Genomic DNA, 4,105 nt, shown 5'->3' on the forward strand with positions numbered 1-4,105 from the left:
ACACCTCAAATTAAACTCGACGTAGGCTCCTAAAATTTAGGAACCACTCTACAAGACTCAAGTTAGTTCCTCAAATCCAATTAACTGAGCCAACTAAGTGAAATTAACTGAGCCAGTTAATTCATTCTTGGTGTCTTATGATGTGGAATTACAATTTTCTCCTAATTTAATTCAAGAGAAAATTAAATCAAGATTTTCTTGTTGCCATTTTCAACACTCCCTCTCAACATGAAAGGGGTTATCATATACCCCAATCTTGTCTTTATGGAACTCAAATTTTCCTCTTGACAATTCCTTTGTCAAAATATTTGCATCATGTTCCTCTGTAGGAATGTACTCCAACAACATGATCCGCCTCTGCACACAATATGGTAGATGGTTATACCGAATGTCGATATGCTTGGATCAATACTGAAAACTGGATTTTTAGAGAATTTGATACAACTCTAATTGTCACAGTAAATCACAGTGGGACCCATCATCTGACCAAATAACCCAACAAGAATCTTCCTCATCCATATACCTTCACAAGTTGCTTGACTAACAATCATGTACTTTGCTTCTACTAAATTAAGTCCAACTGATCTTTGCTTCCTGTTGTGCGAAGAAACTGTTGCTGACCTAATACTGAAGAGTCCTCCTGAAGTGCTGTTTAGATTTGATGGAATACCTGCCCAATCTTCAATTGTGAAGTATTGAAGCTTCACTCCCTCTGTCTGCATGTACCAAAGACCATACTGAGTAGTACCTCTGAGGTATCTCAACACATGCTTGGTTGCCTTCCAATACAGCTTGGTTGGCTTAGCCATTGCTTGACTATTATGGTTAATTGCATAACACATGTTTGTGTCATGTGTTCACCAAATACATAAGTGAACCCACAAGCTGCGTGTAAATAGTGGCCTCCACCTCCTCACCTGAAGTGGCATCCTATTTCCTCCAACTGCCTAGTAGATGAGTATCCATGGGTGTGCTACTCTCCATGCAGTACTTCTTCAGTATCTCGTTGACATACTTTCCTTGAGAGACAAACAGTTCCCCATCTCCTTGCCATATTTCCAACCTAGGAAATAACGCATGAATCCCATGTCCTTCATCTCAAATCCTCTTGCAAGATCCTTTTTGCAAGACTTGATCAAATTCTCATCACTAATTAAAATTAAATCATCGACATATAATACTATAATCAATAATTTACCTTCAACAACAATATGGTAAAGTTTTTTATCTGCTTAAATTTTGGTGAATCCCAACCTAGTTAAATAGTTATTAATCCTGGTGTACCAAGCACGGGGTGATTGTTTCAACCCATATGACAGTTGCTTGAGTCTGCACACATACGACTCTCTGTCAAAGGTCTCAAATCGTTTCGGTTTAACGTACACCTCCTCCTCAATCACTCCATTGAGGAATGTTGTCTTCACATCCATATGATGGATCTTCCAATCCTTTTGTGCTACAAGTGCTAGAATTGATCTGATAGAATAGTACCTTGCAACTGGAGCAAAGGTCTCCCCATAGTCAATTCCCTCCATCTGAGTGAACCCCTTGGCCACAAATATGGTTTTTTATTTCTCGATGCTTCCATCTGTTTTTTGCTTCACCTTGTATATCCACCTCAAACCTACCACCGACTTGTTCTCTGGTCTTGGGAAAACTTCCCAAACACTGTTTCTGACTATGGAATCATATTCCTCTACCATGGCATCAACCCATACTGGCTTATGCACCGCTTCCTCGAATGAGGCTGGTTCTCTCTCAACTAGCTCACTCATCAGAGCCATGTACCTAGTGTATCACTCTGGTGACCTCCTCTACCTGCGTTATGATGTGGGTGCTCCCACATTCTCTTTATCATCATGTAATAATCTGTTAGCTTCCCGGGTGCGATTCCTTCCATATCTGGATGTCCCATGTCCTTCATCTTGAATTTTCTTGTAAGATCCTCTTTGCAAGACTTGATCAACTTCTCATCATCGGTTAAAATTAAATCATCGACCTATAATACTATAATCAATAATTACCTTCAACAACAATGTGGTAAAGGTTTGCATCTTCTTAAATTTTGGTGAATCCCAACCTGGTGAAATAGCTGTCGATCCTGGTGTACCAAGCATGGGGTGCTTGTTTCAATCCATACAACAATCGCTTGAGTCTGCACACATGTGACTCTCTATTGAAAGTCTCAAATCCTTCCGGTTGTTCAATGTACAACTCCTCCTCAATCACTCCATTGAGGAATACTGTCTTTACATCCATCTGCACTTCAAGTTCTAGAATTGATCTGATAGAAGAGTACCTTGCAACTGGAGCAAAGGTCTCCTCATAGTCAATTCCCTCCACTTGAGAGAACCCCTTGGCCACAAATATGGCTTTGTGTTTCTCAATGCTTCCATATGTTGTTTGCTTCACCTTGTAGATCCAACTCAAACCTACCACTAACTTGTTCACTGGTCTTGGGACAACTTCCCAAACACCGTTTCTGACTATGGAATCATATTCTTCTACCATGGCATCAACTCATACTAGCTTCCGCACTGCTTCCTCGAATGAGGATGGTTCTGTCTCAACTAGCTCACTCATCAGAGCCATGTACCCAATGTAGCAATCTAGTGACCTCCTTTTCCTGCACTAAGATGTGGGTTCTCCCACATTCTCTCTATCATCATGAAATAATTTGTCAGTTTCCCTAGTGTGCTTCCTTCCATCTTTGGATGTCTCTGCATGAGTGGGTGCTTGCACTCTCCGCTCCTCTACTTGTGGCTACTCCACATCATCCTGAGGTTCATTCTTTGGAGCCAAAATATCCTCATCTGCATGCAACTGAAGCTCCCTCTCAAGGGAACATCTCATGGCCTTCTCTTTATCGAACTTCACATCTCTACGAACAACTGTCATCCTGTGAGATGACAGGTACACCTGATAGTTGTGAGGTGTATTAGTGTACCCCACAAATATGCCCAACTTAGTTTTCAGCTCTAGATTTTTCCTTGCATCCTTGGAAACATGACAATAAACTGATGAACCAAAGATCCTGAAGTGTGACACATCTGGTTTCTTCCCTGAAAAATCTTCTTCTGGTGTACTCATCCCGAGAATCCGATGAGGACTCTTGTTCTGCACATATACCATTGTGTTGCATGCTTCAACCCATAAGTGCAACAGTAGACCCTGATCATGAAATATTACCCGTGCAACTCACACAATACTTCTGTTCTTCCTCTTAGCCACCCCATTTTGTTGTAGGTTATGGGGTGCTATTAAGTCCCGCCGAATGCCTTCTAATGCACATAAGTTCTTGAACTCATTCGACACATATTCACCACCATTATTTCTCCCGAGAGCCTTCACTTTCTTGCCATTTTCTTTCTCAACAAGTGCTTTAAATTCACAAAATTTGGAGAATGTATGGTCTTTCTTCTACATGAAGAAAATCTAGCACTTATGTGAGAAATCATCTACAAATATAACATAATACATGTGCTTGGTCGTGGAGGCTGTCGAGAAAGGTACACACACAATTGAGTGAACTCTTTCAAGGACTGCTTGAGCTCTATTGTCCTTATCTTGAAAGGTGTATTTGGTGTACTTCCCCATTGTACACCCTTTTCATGTATCTCGCTACTCTAGTGCACCCCTGGGAAGTCCTATAGAAATATGTTGCATGATCTTTAAGGCTCCATGGTGAAAATGACCAAGTCCCCTATGCCATAATTCATTGATGTCGCGGCTCTGCACCTTCTCTGCTTTCATGCTTAAAGAAACATAATCTTCTACATTCGATTTGTATAGGTTTTTCACCCAAACCCCGATCCGCTTCACTTGTCCCATGGAAATATGTCAAAGGAAAGCCTTTCCTTTGCTAAATATCACATCGTAGCCATGGTCTTCCAACATAGCAACTGAAACTAAATTTTTCTTTAGACCCGAAACATACATGACATATTTTAATGTGAGAGGAGAACCAAACTCCTTCCGAAAAGTAACTGTACCGATACCGGTTGCGCTATACCTTCCATCATCTCCCATCTCGATGTGCATAGAGAGGTATTTCTCCTCCAAGTCGGTGAAACATTCTTTGTTTCTTGTCATATGGAATGAGGCT

The sequence above is a fragment of the Pinus tabuliformis genome, chromosome 3_2 (assembly GCF_031772625.1).
Source record: "Pinus tabuliformis cultivar Carrire ecotype Pingquan chromosome 3_2, CPIR1, whole genome shotgun sequence".
Lineage (NCBI taxonomy): Eukaryota > Viridiplantae > Streptophyta > Pinopsida > Pinales > Pinaceae > Pinus > Pinus tabuliformis.